Source organism: Macaca nemestrina, chromosome 6 (assembly GCF_043159975.1).
Source record: "Macaca nemestrina isolate mMacNem1 chromosome 6, mMacNem.hap1, whole genome shotgun sequence".
NCBI lineage: Eukaryota > Metazoa > Chordata > Mammalia > Primates > Cercopithecidae > Macaca > Macaca nemestrina.
In genome coordinates, this window is record NC_092130.1 from 98413478 (window position 1) to 98433203 (window position 19726).

Below are 19726 nucleotides of genomic sequence, written 5' to 3' on the forward strand. Positions count from 1 at the left end.
TCTGGACAGTAGAGGCAACAGCCATTTACAGTGCTGCGACCAATCCCCACTTGGACATGGCATCCTCCCCTCCCCAGTCCAGAAATGAGTTCTGCATCCCGTGAGCTATTTCTGATCCCCCCACTCTCCATGGGATCACGTTCGACCACTGGGGCCTTTTCCAGACTTTATTGCATTAGTCTGTTCTTGGTATGGACTCCTGGTAAGCATTAGTTAGGTTTGGTGTGGAAGCTGTGACTGGCGGTCTTCATAGAAGGAGGGCCAGGAATACCTCTGCATGGGTGTCCCACATGCCGTGTGACTCCCACGTCCCCATAGAGAATGCCTTGGTCCCTGTGAACTGTGAACAGTTATTCTGATGTTCAGAACTGTGAGACTGGGGGGTTCCTACTTGTGATTTTGATTCTAATCTATAGATTGTCGTGAGTTCATGTCAGAGTCCGGCACCTGTTGTCGTATGAAAATGTTGAGGTCAGGTCCGGGAGGAACCACAGCCTGCCTGCCCCCAAGGTGTTCCTCCTGCCGTAAGGGAGCTGTGGCCATGTGACAGTGTGGGGGCTAGATAGGAGCTCCAGAGGCGCCCCCAGCCACAGGCTTGGTGGGGAGCGGGTCTCAGCCTCACCCACCTACTGAAGCATCTGCAGCGGGGTGGGAGCTGAGCTAGCAGGTAGAGCAGGCCTGGGAGGAGACAGCGCTGGGGGCTGATGGTAAGGGAGGGGTCTTCTCTTTCCTGGCCCCTTTACTGTCCCCTGGCTGCTCTGGCTTTGTGTGGCTCTGGTGGGAGAGGGGGTCCTAGGTCGTCTTTGCTCTCCTTTATTCCTCCCCTCACGCTGGCCACCGTGGACAGTCCCCTCTTCCCTTTGGGAAGCACTGAGAGATGAGGCAGGCAGCAGGGGGTGAGCTGGGAAGGGAGGCAGCTCCAGATTTGGGGAATGAAAGGTGGGTCTGTCTGTGTCTGTGTCTGCCCTCCCTGATTTGCTCAGGGAGGAGGCGGGTGGAAGGCCAGGCCCCCACCTACTTGGGTGCCCGGTGTAGTGCCAGTTTAGGACTGTCCGTGCAGCCCCTCAGCAAATGGCCTGCTCTGGCGACACCACTCCTTCATGTCTGACCCTGTGGTGTGGCTTGGGGTTCAGATGAAGCCTCATTTCCTCTTGTGGGATTCAAAGAACGAAAATGTAGTGGGAGCAGTTCTGGGACACTAGAAAATGGGCTTTCTCTTTCCTCCTAAGAAGTCATTGGGTTTTTTCCCTACATTCCAACAAACTTGTTCAGCTTATGACAAAACGCCATTAAAGCTTTTAAGTTTTTGCCGTGGACTTACAGTAGAGGGCAAAGAATAATATTCTAAGATCTGCAAAGCTGAAGTTGAGGCGGCCGTGTGACTTTGGCAGTATTTCTCCCCAGGCCTTGCCCCTGCCTCTACCCACTCCCACACAGGACCAGGGAGCTTTGCCAGGACGGCAGTGGTGGCTGGGAGTGGAGGCACTTGCTGTGATTTCATGGCACCATTTGCTGTTGGTGGGGCCTCCTGACAAAACACCGCCTGTTTGAGCTGAGGAAGCCCTGGACCTTCGGTGACGGCCTGGAAGCCAAAGCTGAGGCCATTGCTTCCCTTGAGGCCCTGGAGCCGCTTCAGTGACATGGAAAGGAGGGAAGATGGGCCCCACGTCTGGAGTTCCACCTTTCTGTTCCTATTTTGCACTGAGTCAGGAAAAGAAAACCCAGCAGTCATAAGGCACCAGAGTGAGTCAGCGCCGGGGAGGGCAGTGGAGGCCGTGGAACTGGGAAGTCACAGACACTGGAGCTGTGAGGGTCCTATAGCCGCTCGCTTGCTCACAGCCCTGTCCTTTGTGGGGGAGCCCGCTGAGGCCCTGGAAGAGCAGTGCAGCCTGCCCAAGGACACGCGGCTGGAGACGGAGCAGCTCCCTGAACTCCCAGGCCATTCCTCCCTCTCGGCGTCGTGGTGATTCCCAGGAGGCCTTTGCTTCTTGTTCTCTCTGTGGAGCACACTGCAGGGCCCAGGCCCGGGGGCCGCCTCTCCTGTTCTCTTGACCTATGGCACCTGAGAACCCCCTCTGCTGTCCCTCCAGGAGGGACTCCAGGGGACTCTACAGCCAGGTCTCTGGACCCCCGAGAGCCCCCGACGTGTACCCTCCTGTCATTGTCCTCACATCCCTTCTCTCCCTGCCCCAGCATCGGTGATTGGATGTGTCTCCTTGCTGGGCCTTCCTGTGGAGCCCTGCTCTCCTGAGTGGTCTGGGAAGGTCACACAAAGCTCCTTGCTGGAGCATTTGGCATCTCTGCTGGGCTGCAGGAGGGCTCAGGCCTCCAACCCTCTGTTGTACTAATAGCCTCTCTGGCATCTTTTTTCTTTCTTAGGGCAATGGTTTAAAACCTGAGGCAGGGCCTGTAGATTTGGAGGGGAGCGGTGGACCTCAGGTTTAAAAAATTCAATAAAACAGCTTCAGTTCTGGGAATGAAAAGCAACAATTTTAGGTGATGATAAATGCTTGGCAGAGCTCTTTTTCTCTTTTCAGAACTGATCCTGCAGATGAGGGTTTTGGCACATGGCTTATGACTTAGCCCATATAAGCAGGGAGAAATGTAAATGATACTTGCTTTTCTTCTGCTGAAAAGGGAGCTCTGACCTTAGATTATAAGCCTTTAGTTCAAGCACTGACATCGTTCTAGCCATAGGGGGCGTTTTTCCCTCTGTCTTTTGTTCCAGGAGATAGAAGAGCTGTGCTTGTACTTACCTTTTCCATAGCGTCCTACACCGCCCATCCCCTACTCTCACAGCATGAACAGGACTTTTGACAAACTAGTACTTGTTCATTACCATTTCTTCTCATGTGCGTTTGTCATAAATCTTCTAAGGAATTTCACTAGGCAGCACTTTGTTCATATGGTTGGCATTACTCTCATACCTAATAGATAGAACAAAGCTTCATTTGTTTAGAAACATCGTGCAGTGAAGGCTCAGTGTTCAGTGCTCCTCAGCCTCTGTCTTCATATAGTAGTGTTCCTCTTTTGTTGGGTATCAAGAATGGGGGCGACATCTTTTGGAATCTTGGCTTGTGAAAAGCTGACGGCACTGACCTGGACCTAAGGAGTTCGTTTTCACCCCCGTAGAGCAGTAAATCCCTAGTGTCCTGAGGAGGCGGAGGGTTTGGTCTACTCCACCACACCAGTAAGGCTGTGAGTGGACTCAGAGAGGGAGAGGAGAGAGGACAAGAGATGGTCCCTGAAGTCAGTGGCCACCGCCCAGTCTGCACAGGACAGGGTGGTTGGCACCACGGGCCTCACTCGGTGCGTCCACGTGCAGCAGGCCCGCGTGCTGTCAGCCTGGCTCACCATCGGGGGAAACGTTTCTAATCCTCGCCCCTCCCTGATTTTTGCCTCTGACATTACTTGAAAGGCCAGTGAAACAAACATCGCAATAGTGAACTGACCCTAGAATTGTCAGGGTGAAAAGGCTGGTGTTTTGGTTAATAAGGTGGAAGGGTGGCCTCTCGGTGGCATTTCTCTAGAACAGCCCCATTTAAATGACGGCCATGGTTTTATTATTTTTTAAAAAAGGATTTATAGTATCTCAGTGAAGAACTGCATGTATCAGTTATTAACTGGAACCTAATGATGGTACTTTAAACAAATTAAAAGTTTTATATAACAAGAGATCCCGAAGCAGGTGGACCACAGTGTTAGCTTCATGATGTCATCAGGGCCCCAGGCTCCTTCTGTCTTTCTGCTCCATCATCAAAGCACAGGACTTTCGTTCCCTAAGTCCCCCATGGCTGTAAGATGACTGCTGGAGCCTTTATGGTCACATCTCTTAGCAGGAGAAAAGCCAAGGTCAAAGCTGAGTCAGGGCTGGGTGCAATGGCTCACATCTATAGTCCCAGGACTTTAGGAGGCCAAGGCAGGTGGATTGCTTGAGCCCAGGAGTTCGAGATGAGCTTGGGCAACATGGCAAAACCCCCTCTCTACTAAAAATACAAAAATTAGGCTGGGTACAGTGGCTCACACCTGTAATCCCAGCACTTTGGGAGGCCAAGGCATGTGGATCATTTGAGGTCAGGAGTTCGAGACCAGCCTGGCCAACATGGTGAAACCCCATTTCTACTAAAAATACAAAATTAGCCGGGCATGGTGACACACGCCTGTAATCCCAGTTACTCGGGAGGCTGAGGCAGGAGAACCACTTGAACCTGGGAGGTGGAGGTTGCAGTGAGCCAAGACTGTGCCACTGTACTCTAGCCTGGGCGACAGAGTGAGACTCTGTCAAAAAAAAAAAAAGCTGGGCATGGTGGTGCTGCTTGTACTCCCAGCTACACAGGAGGCTGAGGTGGGAGGATCACTTGAGCCCAGGAGGCAGAGGTTGCAATGAGCCGAGATCGTACCACTGCACTCCAGCCTGAGTGACAGATCCAGGCCCTGTCTCAGGAAAGAAGCTGAGTCAGATCCCTTTTAAGCTTTCACAGAAGCCTGCCCCCGTCTCCTTCACTTGAATCTCACTGACCACTGCAGAGGAGGTTGAGAAATGCCTATAGGCTTTTGAGCCGGGCCCATTACTACCCCATCAAGTAGGGTTTTATTCAGGGCCAGGACTGAGGTGGGGTGAGTAAGACATTCACCTTTGGTGCATAACTTAAGAGGGCACCAGGAAACTCAATCATCGAGGTAAAGAATGTTTTACTTCAGTATAGCAGTGTCATTCTGGAACCTGAGACAAAAAGAAAAATTAGGAATGCTGACGCTATCTTTATTTTTTAAATTGATATTTTGTTCATTGTGAATTTTTTATTTTTTTTGAGGTGGAGTTTTGCTCTTGTTGCCCAGCCTGGAGTGAGTGCAGTGGCACGATCTCGGCTCACCGCAACCTCTGCCTCCTAGGTTCAAGCGATTCTCCTGCCTCAGCCTTCCCAGTAGCTGGGATTACAGGCATGTGCCACCATGCCTGGCTAATTTTGTATGTTAAGTAGAGACGGGGTTTCTCCATGTTGATCAGGCTGGTCTCGAACTCCCGACCTAGTGCTGGGATTACAGGCGTGAGCCACCATGCCTGGCCCATTGTGAATTTTTAAATTTTTGATTTTAAGAATATTGTATAATGAAGTATTATTTATCATGATTAAACCATTTTTGCACCCCCTTAAATTTTGTGCCTCTGCTGAGTCCTACTATATGCCAGGCCCGGCCATCGGTTCTGTTAAGGAAGAAGGGGAGAATGGGTATTGGGCAGGAACCTAGCAGTCTCTGCCAAGGAAATGTTGCCCTCTGCTTACCCAAATCCTTGCATTGCTGGTGATGAAATGAGCAAACTTGTAGTTGAAGGGAGACCGTTGTCAAGGCAGGGCCTGTAGGGTATTCTTTCTGCCACCCAAGAACTGGTGAGAAACAATCCTAATCCTTCCAGAATAAACGTGCAGTCGTATCTTCATATTTGCATATGGAATTCTCTGGCAGGTACAGGTGCTGTTGGTGACCAAGGATGAGTTTATGTGGTCAGAGGCTTATGGTCAGTTTGGGTCCATGTTGTAAAAGTGATTAATAAGGCCTGACCCAATAGGTACAGAGTCAGCAGCCATGGAGCGTGGAACTTCTGGGAAGAGCCACTGACTCTCAAGGTCTTATCAGTTGCTATAGAACTCAGGGCAAATGACCTCACTCCATGATGGGCCCTTTGGGGAAGGGAATAAATGAATAAATACATCATATCTAGGGAGAACTCACTCCCCAGCACCCTGTTCCATGTGTAGACAAATCTCTTGGGATGGCTGTTTATGGTTCAACCTGATTTCATGTGAACCTTCTTAGTGGTTATGCTTCTACAAGAAGTATTAGAGAAACAGTAGACTAAAGCCACATGTATATGTCAAACCAAAAATGGTTAATTTTCTGTTTTTAAATCCTAATGGTATAATTTGATTATTGGAGACATGGGTTAGAATTTTTTCATAACTTTTAACAGTCACTTTGTATTTCAGAGAAACTCATTTTTTTTTAAATTTAAAAATTAAAAAGTTTTACTGATGATGTTTAGCTATGAATTGGAGTGTCCTTGAGTAATTTACTAAAAATATGCCTAATGGATCTTATGGCTTAACTTGGCATGGACAAAATGGCATTTGCCCAATCTTCTGTTCTGGGAACTAGTTTATTTTCTCCCCCTTTCTTCTTCTCGTTTCCACAAATTTGGTCTTGCAGGTAAATTATATTGTAATTTCTTATAAGTTGTAAATCAGTTAATACCTGAAATAAAAAGACAAATGCTGTTGGAAGAGTTGGTACATTCATGAGCCTGATTTTTGCAAAGATATTAAAAAACATTTTGTGGGGATGATTCACACCCTAATGCTTTCATAAATTCTTGCATTGCACAAATTCATGATTCAGTCTGTCAGATGATTTCCTTCCTTGAGACTCTCTAATATTGCAAAAATTCAATGATTTGTTTCACAAATTCTTTCATCTGTCTCGTCATATAATGCTTTCTGTTTTAAAAAGTGTGAGTATGGCCGGGCGCGGTGGCTCAAGCCTGTAATCCCAGCACTTTGGGAGGCCGAGACGGGCGGATCACGAGGTCAGGAGATCAAGACCATCCTGGCTGACACGGTGAAACCCCGTCTCTACTAAAAAATACAAAAACTTAGCCGGGCGAGGTGGCGGGCGCCTGTAGTCCCAGCTACTCGGGAGGCTGAGGCAGGAGAATGGCGTAAACCCGGGAGGCGGAGCTTGCAGTGAGCTGAGATCCGGCCACTACACTCCAGCCTGGGCGACAGAGCGAGACTCCGTCTCAAAAAAAAAAAAAAAAAAAAAAAAAATTGTGAGTATTTTCTTATGCAGCTACATGCCAGCCTCGCTGCATGGCCCGGCTCCATCCTGCACCAACCTGCTGTTACTGCTAGACTGCAAAATGCTTTCCAGAGGCAATCTGTGGCTTCATGCTTCAGGGAAATGTGTTATACTTTATCTCTGCTTTTCAACCTTCCACAGGAATACTGTGACAGTAAAGCGAGGTCACCAGTAAGAGTCCTTTTCAGTTCTTATAAAGACATTTGCTACAGGATTCCAGGTGTTGGTCTGGGCAAACTTTTAATTTAATTCTTATTCTGTATTTAGAAATAAGTTCTCACTCTGTTGCTCAGGCTGGAGTGTAGTGGCACAGTCATTGCTCACTGCAGCCTTGAACCCCCTGGCTCAAGCCATCCTCCCACCTCAGCCTCCTGTGTAGCTGGGACCACAGGTGCATGCCACCAGGTCTGGCTAATTAATTTTTTGTTTGTTTTGTTTTTTGTTTTTTTGCAGAGACGTGGTCTTGTTATGTTTCCCAGGCTGTTGAACGCCTGGCCTCAAGCAATCCTTGTCTCAGCCTCTCAAAGTGCTGGGGTTACAGGCATAAGCTACCATACCTGGCAAAACTTTTAAAGTGTGAAAATACTTGCCTTTGACAGGGCTCTGCCAGTTAACATTTGGCTTTCAAAAAACAAGCTGTTTTTATCTGTTAGCATTAGGCTGGTTAAAATAGACGTATCTTGGTTGTCAGTATTTATTAACGTCTTTTGAATGGGGATGCTTGTGACTGTGTCGGGTGTTGAAGGGAATGCTCTGTATTTATAGATACGCTTAAATGGCCAGTGCCTCAGTTTCCTATTTGTGAAACATAATAGCACCTACCTGCCAGCTGTGAGGGAGTTAAGGGCAGTGCATTTAGCGGGTACACATATTTCACTGGGCCTGCTGCTTTGGCAGGGCCTCTAAATGGCATCATCATTGTTAGTTATTGCTGCAGAAACACATTCTATAACCAGTGTACAAACACGGCAATGAGTTAACATGAATACAGTAAAGCAGCGGTCCCCAGCCTTTTTGGCACCAGGGACCTGTTTCATGGAAGACAATTTTTCTATGTATGGTGGGGTGGGATGGTTTCAGGATGAAACTGTCTCAGATCATCAGCATTAGATTCTCATAAGCAGCCTGCAACCTAGATCCCTTGTACACACAGTTCACAACAGGGTTTGTGCTCCTATGAGAATCTAATGCCACTGCTGATCTGACAGGAGGTGGAGCCCAGGTGGTCATTCTGGCTCGCCATCACTCACCTCCTGCTGTGCGGCCCACTTCCTAACAGGCCACAGACGACCAGGACTGGTTCGTAGCCTGGGGGTTGGGGACCCCCACGATAAAGGACAGTCTTAGAGCGTAAAATGGAGAGTGTGCCAGCAGAGTTGAGTTAGAACAATAGGACTTGGAAGCCCATAGCAGGTACAGTTCTGTGACTAAATGCCCACATGAAATGTGTTGGTTTCAGCATTTCAGTATTGTTTTATGTTGCTGGGAGCACAGTTAAACCAAAGAGAGATCCAATGTTAGACAGAGAGTGGTGGTTCAGAGATGGGAAATAGCTGGCAGCTCCAGGTTCAGAAAATCGAGGAAGGTTATCAGAACTGAGAAACGAGAAATAAACAGTAGAGATAGATGGCTATTGGATGTTACTCTTAATCGCTTACACTCCTCAGGATGCAGAAGGAGAGTTGTTGCTGACTTCATGTTCTTATCCAGGCAGTTCGGTAAATGTCATGTATCTGAATAAATAAAGCTTGGGGTAGGGTGGGGACCAAGATGGGTAGCTAATTTTCCCAGCTGAATGATGATGTTTAGTCTGTCTTTTGCTGGGACTAGAAACTGTTGTAATATTAAAAGTTGAAAATTTCATAATCTTTTTTTTTCTTTGTGAAGTAAAATCTGAAATCCTTCATCCCTTGACTTCATTATAAGTGCAGTGAAACTGGCCTTCTAGCTCTGTTTCCAGTCAGAGGACTTTATATACAAAGTTTGTGAACACGAAAGGGTCTGGTGAAATAACGAGATGGGAGGCTGGTCCAAATTTCTGATCCTTTTGAGTTAAAAGTTATTCTGAGCAGCGGCTGTCGACTTTACCACCCAGGGGGCAATCTGCAAGTCAGGTTGCCATTTATTAGCCTTCTTTACTTCTAGGCTCTCAGTGACTTCTCATTTGAACTTCTGGAAACAAAAAAAAAAACAAAAACTCTTCATCAGCATTAAGAGCTTTCCCGAAGGTTGATCTTCAGAGTCTTGCTTCCTGATTTCCAGACAGAACTGAGTTAAAAACATAGTAACTGGGTTCGTTTGTTTTCCTGTCTCCAAGGCGTTTGGCCCCATGTTAATCCTCCCCGCCGAGGCGGGAGAGGAACACTTAGTCACTCACACTGCTCACTGACATGAGCCAGCGATGGAAACGGTGACTTGACAAAGTGCTGGCCTGGGAAATGGAGTTCTCCCTCAAGCAGGACCAAATATTTCCCAAATTAATTCTGACAAAGCGAATTTAACATTCAACCTTCTGGAGTTTCTCAGAATAGTTTAGGGTATTTTAAGTCAACTCTGTATTTGTTGCCTGTTATTCACATTTCTAACCTCAACTACCTGTTGGGTCCTGCTACATTGACATCAAATAGTTTTCTTTTCCACGTTGGACTATGGATGTTTTTATTTTGTGAAAATTCCCTGGGAGAGTGAGGCCACAGTGATGTCTTTGATTGGATGTTGGGGTCACATGGAGGGTGCTGTGTCACCTTCAGGAAAGAGTGGAGAGCTGTCTTGTCTTCCTCATTTGGTTTTTGAGGTGCATGCAATTGACAGTAACATAATAATAGCATATCATGGTAAAAAAATCGCTCACCTCCACTGGGTTTTTGTGTGGACCCAACTTGGGCTCAGAAGATTACAGATGGTTGGGGTGCATTGTTGAATGTTAAAGTGTGTGGCCTTAAGCGTTAGGCACAAGCCCACTGCTATTCTGGGTGATTTAATTTATTTTGATGAGGAAGGAACGATTTGATGCATTTGAATGACAGAATAGATAACTGCATATCACTGGGATGTAAGTATAACATGGGTCCAGAAGAAGACTGCAAAGACAGTATTTCAGTAAATGCTGTCAGGCCTTGTCTCACAAAGACTGGGTTGTATTTTTGAGTGGCTAATTAGGAGGTATTTTTTTTTATTATTATACTTTAAGTTCTAGGGTACATGTGCATAACGTGCAGGTTTGTTGTATACTTGTGCCATGTTGGTGTGCTGCACCCATCAACTCGTCAGCACCCATCAACTCATCATTTATATCAGGTAAAACTCAGAATGCCATCCCTCCCGGTATTTTCAATTTAATGTTGCATTCGCTGTGACTCAGATAGAAAGTCAAGATGATTGTTTTTAATAGCTTATTTTAGACCTTAGCTACCAGAAAAAGTCATTGACTATTTCTAAACCCAAGGAGGTTTGAGTGCTGATTGACTCACAGTATTTGTGTTCCGATGAGTCTGTCCACACCCAGCCTGTATGTGACACACAGACTCAGGGTGTGGGGTGGAGTGGCGAGGCAAGAAAACGGAGTGCTCTGGAGAGTGGTGGGGTGGGCCAGGGCTGCAGAGACCAGCAGAAGAGGCAGAGAGGGGGGCTTTGTTCATTTCCCACTGAGGGGCCAAAGAACAGCTAGTGGGAGAGACCCAGGTTTGAAGCCCCTGGCACGGGACTTGGGGAGGCTGGGGTGGCTCTGTTGCCTTCTTCAGCAGGCTCAGGTTTTGACAGGAAGAAGCTGGAAGGCAGTGCTTGGCCAGAGAGGAGGCTCTACCGTGCTCACACTTTCCTGCTGCTTTGGTGTTGAGCCATATTACTTTTCTTCTTAGCTCCTTCACAACTGCCCTCGGCACCTTGCAGTGGCCATTTCCAGCTATTTAGATACTCTCCAGCTCTCACTGTGGTATCCTATTCCCAAACGCAGCGTGTTTATTTTAACTTGTGTCTTCAAGCAGTTTTTAGAAGGTGCACACTTTTTACCTTTTCCTCTTTGTGTCAGGATAGTTCTCCTTAGTCTGTAGCCGTTTTCCCATTTCATCTCTTTTCTCTTTATTCCTACTCCCCCCTTTATCCTCCAAGGGATGAAAACAACTTGATTTTTATCAAGGTGAGTGTTAATAAGTGGCCGTGTGTTTCTAACACACTAGCCATGTGTGCCCCGTACAGACTGCTTAGATGTGAGCTGTGTGGGCGTTCGTTCTTATTAATGACCCCACGAATGACCTGCTCAATTCATTTTTCCAAGGTTATGGATCTGCGACTCTCTTCTTTAACCATTACTGTTGCTACCATTTACTGAATGCTTACTCTGTGCATTACAATGCTTTGTGCAAAGCACTTTATGTGTCTTCTCTCATTTAGTCTTCATCTCTACCCTGTAAGATATCCTCCTTTTATAGCTGGGGAAATGGAGGTCTAGGGAGGTTAGTGGTTATCCTGCTTTTTTCTGCCAGTGTGTCCTGTAGTCAGCACTTGACCCCCATCTAAGGCCCTAGGTCTCAACCCTACCTTCTGGAGCAGGATTGTCCCCTGGGGACATTCAGCAATGTCTAAAAACATTGTTTTTGGCCTCGACTGAGAGATCGCTCCTGGCATACAGTGGGGAGAAGCTAGGAATGCTGCTAACCATCCTTCAGTTTATAGGACCAGCCCCTATAGCGAAGAATTATCCAGCCCCAAGTGTTAGAAGTACCGAAGCTGAGAAACGCTGTTATATCTAGAAACCTTTAGCTTTAATACCCAGGGGGTACCAAGTATTATAATACCAAGGGGTACCAGAACACAATGTTCTAAAGTTTTATTTCAAGAAATATTTATTGATTGCGTAGTTTCAAGCATTTAAAAAATACTCAATAGGGAGAGAAATATGTAACTGTTTCCAAAGAGAAAACATTTCATGAGATTCCTAACTTTTGAGATTCTGAGAATTTCTAACTTTTTTTTTTTTGAGACAGGGTCACATTCTGTGCCCCAGGCTGGAGTGCAGTGGTGCAATCTTGGCTCACTGCAAACTCCACCTTCTGAGTTCAAGCGATTCTCGTGCCTCAGCCTCCCGAGCAGCTGGGGCTACAGGTGCCCACCGCCACGCCCAGCTAATTTTTGTATTTTTAGTAGAGATGGAGTTTTACCATGTTGTCCAGCCAGATCTTGAACTCCTGAGCTCAAGTGATCCGCCTGCCCTGGCCTCCCAAAGTGCTGGGGTTACAGGCGTGAGCCACTGCGCCTGGCGGGATTTCTAACAATTCTTATACCTCCATTGTGATATTATTGTTGGAACAGAGCGTGACATTTGAATAATGACGCCAGACGTTTTTTCTTTGATTCCCATTTAGAAGCTGCATACAGATAAATTCTCGCTAGATGTCAGCAGGAAATTTTAAAATTGTGAAACTCGGTGTCTTGGGCTTATTTGGGTCCCATGAGTGAGTGTGCCCCAAGACCTCACTGAGCAGCTCAAGGGAAAAGGCCGTGAGGCTGAGGAGCATAACCCGGGTGCAAAGTGAGCAAGGCTTGGGTTTTCCTGAGAACGAGGCTGGGTGTGGGTTCTGTGTGGAGCGAGCCTTGTCGCCTTAATGACAACCTTCTGTTTCTGTTTCTAGTCATGTGCTCAGCCCCTCTGCTCATCAGGTAAAACCGAGTGTTCCCAGTTGGAGAAGTTTAAGGTCTTCCTGTTTGTCTGAACTCCTGGCAGCAAAAACAGACATCTGTGCATTGTCCGGCTCGTTTCCTTCCCCCCAGCCCCCTGCCCGGCCCCTCCACAGCATCTACACCATTGTGGTGTTCACATTCTTCCTTATCTTGACCTTGTGCTAACTGCCTGTTTATTGTAATGACTCCTCAGATAAAGTACTGCTTGGGACTTTTTTAATTAAATATTCGGGGTTGAGAAATTGAGAATTCAGCTAAAATGCAGCGCACAACATTTTGAAGTGTATCTCAGGCCACGGCAAGACTGACTTCAGTTCCTGCTAGACTCATTACTTCTTTTTAGGGGGAAATGCTTGTTTCTCAGGGCGTGACTGTCAATGACAGCCATTGGCCCCTGTGGGCCATCGCCACCCTCCTTCTGTCCTCGCCATTGCCTTCTAGGACCATCCCCCCTCATTCTTCATCCTTGGTAGGTTGTCTGTCTGGCAGGTTGTCTCTTGTCCTCTGTCTCTTTGGCAGATTTACCCCCTTTTGCCTGTCTCGGGCAGATTGCATCCCCAGGGTACATCCTGGTCCTCCCGCCTTCTGCTACACCCTCACCGTGGGGGAGCTCCATCCTACCCTGGGCTTTCTGTACACTGAGAGTTCCCAAGTCTCCTGAGTGCCTAACATACTTAAAGTAGTTCAGGGTCATTCTCGTTCCTCGTAAACCATTATAAAAAGTGCACAAATAATCCTGTGAGTTAAAAAGTGAATTTGAATGGGTATGAGGGGCTGTGAGAACATAAGGTGAGTTTTCATTCTTCTGTTTGAAATTCATCATACTATATAGCTAGCAGATATGCCTGGGTTAAAAAATCACTCGCCCCTTCATTTTCCATTTTTACTTGCAGAAATACACACACACACCACAGACACACACGTGCACACACCAGAAACGGGTTATCAGCCATTTCTGTCTTGCTGAGAACATAAGCCATGTCAGCATGGTCCAACCCTTTTGACTTCTATTAAGTGTTTTTATGCAACCATCTGGGGTTATACAACAGACGCAGAAAAACTTCAACTCTTTTTCCCCCCAACTACAACTCTCCCATTTGAATTAACCATCTGTTTACTTCCCAGATATTATATCCCTGATGAGACCTTATCTTGGTGTTCTCAAGATTCTCACCCCTCGGTCCTGCCCGACCCACCTCAAGGCACTGCGTTCTCAGTGACCTAGTTATGGTCTTCAGCGGCTCAGGTCTTCATTATGTCTGTGGATTTCCTGATTCCAGCATTAATAACAGTTTCTGGAGGGCGGTAAGAGTATCTTCAGGTCTCCTTGCCTGCCTTCCCTCTCCCCTGCCACTGTCGAGTACTTCAACCTTGGACAATCAGTTGTGAACAAGGTATTAGTTCTAGAGGTGTCTGGATTGCCTTGCCACTTTAGAACTTCAGAGCTTGGCTCGATGAAAGTTGGCTGTAGTAATCACAGTGATAAACAGGTGTCAGCAAATGTATATTAATGTGAATTCTCTGGTTTGGGAGGTCAGCAATATGAGAGACTCCTTTAAAAAAATTTTTTTTTTTTTTTTTTTTTTTTTTTTTTGAGACAGAGTCTCACTCTTGTCACCCAGGCTGAAGTGCGATGCGCAATCTCGGCTCACTGCAACCTCAGCCTCCTGGGTTCAAGCGATTCTCATGCCTCAGCCTCCTGAGTAGCTGAGACTACAGGTGTCCGCCACCATGCCCAGCTAAATTTTTGTTTTTTCAGTAGAGACAGGGTTTTGCCATGTTGGTTAGGCTGGTCTTGAACTCCTGAGCTCAGGTTATCCACCCGCTTCAGCCTCCCTAAGTGCTAGGATTACAGCTGTGAGCCAACACGCCTGGCCAATGTGACTGCTTTTAAGTGCTTTAGTTTTAGCTGATGTTTAATGAGTATTATTTTCAAGTAGCATGAGGTTTAGTGAGAAGAGAGGAAAAAGCAAATATTCTGGGTTCTGGGAAAAATTATTTTTGCAGAATTGATGCAGCTTCACCTGTTATTACCTCAGAAATCCATCAGGCCTATTAAGAGCCCGGGCCCTTGGTTTCCTGGGGTGGGAGGAGGGGTCGCATCTGCACACAGCAAAGAGTTATTGCTCTCCTCCACATGGCCAGCCTTAGAAGGTCCGCATTTTCATTCCTGCCCATATCACAAAGGCCTGAGATGGTTCAGCACTTCCTTTTATGAATAGCCATCTCTGCTAAAGGGCAGATTGGAACAAAAGTTAGGAAATTAGGAGGATTGAAAGTGGACGTGTTTGGGTCATTCTTATTGTTGACATAGCTTTATTCTCACAACCCAAACTTTCAGCCGACTTGTCAATTTAAGATATGCGTGGCTGACTGCCAAGTAATTTATTTTATCAGAACCTCTCACCCCTGACCTTTGCTATTGGTGATTATCATCGTAATCAGATCAATTTTACTGAACCTTATAAAATACTGCCTTTGACAGCATGGGAGCCAAAATTTTCTTAAAATTTAAATCTATCCATGGTGTTATTGATAATGCCAAATAAAATTACAAATCACTTTAAATTAATGTCAGCTCAGTAGCTTCATCAGCAGACTATTGGGTTGTAGTATTAGATTTTAAAACATCATTTGAATCATTTAGTTGATAACAAAACAAGACATTTTATTAGATCATTAATAAAAATACTCATCAGAAATTGCCCCTGGATAGATGTAAATCAGCCTTCTGGTGCCATTTGTAACTGATGAGAGAATTGTACTGCTTGATTTTAATAATTCACTGAGGAATGGAGGATAAATAGCAAATGTTAATTTTGTAGGACAGTTTCATACAGTTTATGTTTTGAAATGAAAGGGATATGACTTCTGACTCTTGCCTGAAGCTAAGTCACTTAAAAAGGAATCTCCCATAGTGCTGGCTTTTTTCAGCTTTAGAATTCCAATTGATATGTACGTGTTAATCAGTTGGCACCTTTCTTGACATATGTAAGAAAGCAAAATAGAAATCCTTTTAAAAACGGTTAAAACTTTGTATTCTGCCATGTCCTTTGGCATACAGCTATCAAATTGTTAATGATTCCAAGCATTTTACTTGTCTGAAACAGGAAGCAAAAGTATATCAGAAAGGAACAGTTGGTGATTTTTCAAAACTGAGTAGGGGTCCTTTAAAGGCAGGGTCCATCTCTGTGGCCTAGGGCAGGGGGGACCTCATTTTTAGCAGTTAGCCCAAAGACCGGAGTGGGGGATGCTCTACCATATTCCCAAGAATAGAAGTCAGAGTTAGGTTCTCCCACCCCAGGAAAAAAAAAAACATATGAGCAGAAGAGGGAGCCAGGCCAGCTCACACCCTTGGCCAGGGCCCTGGGCCAGCCCCTTGTGTAGTGCCCACGGGTGTGCCCCGGCCATGCTCAGCTCTCCATCAGCCATGGCTGTCCCTTGCCATTCCTGGTAACCTGTGGGGTCTCCCCCTCTTCCTTCCACCCAGAGACCTCCGTCTCCAGAGGAGCAGGTCTTATGGAGCCATCTGCTCTGAGAGGAGCCTCTAGTCTGGGAGAAGGTAGAAGAGGTGGTCATATGCTTGAAATGACTGACTTTTGGAGCTGAAAGTGACAGTGGTGATCTGCAAGTCCAGCGCCTTCACTTTGGGCCTGAGACATTGAAGCCAGAGTAGGCAGTGGAGCCGTGCGAGGTCACACACCCATTAGCCAAGAGCCGAGCCTGGGTTGGGACCCATGTTTGCCTGCCTGCCTGCCTGCCTGCCTAGTGGTCTTTTTCCCTTGCCTATTACTTTGCCATTGGACAAATTTCCTTCTACAGAGAGTTAGAATGATAATAGAAGGTGTTTTTGTGGCCTTGGGGAGATAAACAGCAGAAAAATGAATGTTGACCAATATGATGGTAATAGTAATGATTCCTACTATGTCTTGGCACCTGCAGTTATGCCTGACCCTCCGTGCACAGTTTTTGTGTTCCACCCGAAAAGTGTGGCAGCGACTTTCCTTACCCCTACTTTAGAGATGAGGACACTCTCCTTAGAGAGGTGACGTTTATTGCCCAAAGACACAGAGCTAGTTAATGCTAGAGCGTGATTTATAGCACTGAAGCCGTTCCAGCTCTGTGTTACATCCTTTCCGCCACACAACGCCTTTTCCAGGGGGAAATTAGTATTTGAAGGAAAGGCTAATTACCTACCTGCCAGATGGGCTCCAGAACCTGAAGATCTAAGTGGCAAAAGGAGTGCCTGAGACACGACCCCAGAAGTGGTCATGTTTATGCCGGGTCAAGGGATGGGGAGGCTGGATCCTGTTGCAGGGGGATAGTCCACACGGATGGAGTGCTTGCCATGTGCTAAGTGCTGTTGTAAGCTTGATTCTTATTTTAACTTAGTTGATCCTCACAACATCCCTATGTGGTAGGCTATTACTCCATTTTACAGACACAGGAACTAAGGAACATGGGCCCAATTTCACCTAAGGTCACTACTGAGGACCTGGTAGAACCAGGGTTCAGATGAAGAGTCTGCCTCCAGACTGAGTCATTCTTACATGCTGCCTTTCTGGATGAGCTCCTTGCCCTGGAGGGGTGGAGGCGAGGGGTTTTGTCCTGTGTACCCTTCGTGAAGCCTGACACATCCTCCCCAGAGGCAGATTCTGGCTGTTGCCATGTTATACTGGAACCCAGAATTATCAGCCACCCACTTGTGGGGTACAGAGAAAAGGAACTTCTTGCGAGGCCTCAGGTGATCAGGGCTGTGAGAAATGGTTTGCTGTGATGAGGTCTGTCCTAACCACCTCAAAGAAGTATCTGTCAGCATCCCAGGGACATGCTCCTTTTTATCACCTAACCAAAATCCAGTCTAGTTTCTCTTCTGTGGATTCCCCCAGGCTCTCTTGCCTCGCGTCTCTCTCTTAGGGAGGGCTGTGTGGGTTCTCAGTGGTCATCTTCTCCAGCCTGGCTCATGCTGGGGAGCAAGGTAGCTGGAGCCCCTGGGAGTCCATAGCACTGGGCGCGGAATGGGACAGGCTTCCTCTGCCCACCTGGCTTAGCAGCCCATTCAGGTGAGCACCTGGGGAACAGGGAGTTGGGAAGCCTCTCTTATAGAAATGACCTAAAGCCATTTCTGCCCCAGGCTTTTGCTTTGTTTTTAAGAGGCCTGGTTTCCTGACACATACTCACTGCTTCTGGGACATCCAGCTGAACTTTATCTCTGTTTACTATGCCTCACTATTGTTAGAAGCTACAATAATAAGTCCCTCTTCCCAGAAAGAGGACACTGGGATCATATGAACAAGTACAGGAGTTCAGACTTTTAAAAAGGGGTTTTTCTGTGACCATCTTGAACTTTGAGCGTGCAGTGACTTCATCTGGGCCGCAGTGAGGAACACTCATTGGGCCACCTCCTCCCAGCTGGCACATTCCTGAGTCATTACACCGGCTCAGTCCTGCAGGCCAGGCTGCTGCCCAGAGTTGAAGGATCATTCTGTATTCCAAAGTACCTAGGGCTACTGGCAGCTGCGCATCAAGCTCACATTCCCCTGAGGAGTGTGCTTCTCGTTGGAAGCTGCACTGAAGCCCATCTGTTTTCAAAGCGTAGTATGAATCCTAAATATTTGGGGAATTCCTATAGTTAATGAATGGAGAAAGTATAAACCTTTCTACAGTTTCGAATGTGGCATTCTCATTAGGGAAAGTTGGAAAACCCTGGGTACCTTGATCCCTGGCCACAGGTGATCCGCCCGCCTTGGCCTCCCAAAGTGTTGGGATTATAGGTGTGAGCCACTGTACCCGGCCTGTTACTTTTCTTAATTAAAACTCTCTTATCCTAAGAAGACACAAGAGGTTCACTTTAAGACTTATATTTTGCCTAATATCACAGAATTCATTATAAGCTTGAAAAACACCTTTCATTTAAAATTCCTATAAAGCAGTGGCATTAAAAGGCAACTCCTAAAATTCAAGTTTTAATTTCATGTAAACAAATTGAAAATGCTTTCGACCCCATGGTCTGTACAGGCACAGGCATATGACCCCGGCTTATGGGATCTGGGCTACATCAGATTTTAGTGTCTCCCTTAGAGATTGGTTTGTTCAGCTCCTCCTGCCTGTTGGACAGACACATAAAGAAAGACTTGCCTAAAGAGCTTTTAGATGAAGACATTTGTAGAAATAGAGGGAAAACAAACATAAAATATGCAAGTGGGCTTTAGAAGAGAAGGAATCATTTAGAAAACAGGACCAGACAAGTGGACCTTCCATCTCTGGCTGTAGACGCTGATATGGTTGGGCTGTGTCCCCACCCAAATCTCATTTGAAATGTAGCTCCCATACTCCCCACGTGTCATGGGAGGGACCCAATGGGAGGTAATTGAATCATAGGGGCGGATTTTTCCCATGCTGTTCTCATGATAGTCAATAGTCTCACGAGATCTGCTGGTTTTATAAAGGGCAGTTCCTCTGCACATGCTTTCCTGCCTGCTGCCATGTGAGATGTACCTTTGCTCCTCATTCGCCTTCTGCCATGATTGTGAGGTCTCCCCAGCCATGTGGAACTGTGAGTCCATTAAACCTCTTTCCTTTATAGATTACCCAGTTTCGGGTATGTCTTTATTAGCAGCATGAGAACAGACTAATACAGATACCTCAGGATGGGAGGGGAAATGGCCTCTCTAGAAATGGGTGCCCAGAGGTAGGTTAATTGGATACAGGAGGAGTTGGAGTTGGCATCAAGAAAGAAACCTATGACTGGCCAGGATGAGTGCATTAAACAACAAACTTGACAGTGAGCATGGGGTCAGAGAGCTCACTGGGGGTTCCATGCCCAGAAAAAAGAGACTTGTTCAGGTGTGTTTGGAGGGAGGGGCTGCCAGGCAGCTGAGAATGTCAATAGTTTCAAGGGGAAGAGAAGCATCTTTTAAGAGGGGTCAGGTAAGAATCAGCAAGCCTGAAAATCTTATAGGTCTACCTCGTAGGGTCCTTGAGATTCCCTGAGATGTGGGGTGGCCACGGCCACCTGAGTACCTCCTGAGTGACCAGCCCGACTCTGGAGGAGAGAAGTCTGAAAGAAGCAGAAGCCGTGTGGCCAACCGTTTAGTTTTCTGAACCCGTGTCCGGGCCCCTCAGGTGTAGGTGAAGAAAGGTAACAGCAATGAGTGGGGAGCCCCATTTTGCCATTCGCAGAATAGAGATTTCT

At 46.6% G+C, this 19726-nt stretch overlaps 1 protein-coding gene across 4 annotated transcripts in view; it reads left to right on the forward strand.

The window, feature by feature from the left end:
* The window catches only part of LOC105475098 (LHFPL tetraspan subfamily member 2), a 162953-nt gene that overhangs the window by 105195 nt on the left and 38032 nt on the right, over positions 1-19726 (forward strand). The window contains exon 1 of one of the 4 annotated variants that reach the window (XM_011730097.3): positions 11611-13925. The exons of the other annotated variants lie outside the window; for them this stretch is intronic. The gene's annotated coding sequence lies outside the window, so the exon portion shown is untranslated. Of the gene's footprint in view, positions 1-11610; positions 13926-19726 lie in introns of those variants that run through there. 4 annotated transcript variants of the gene reach the window in all.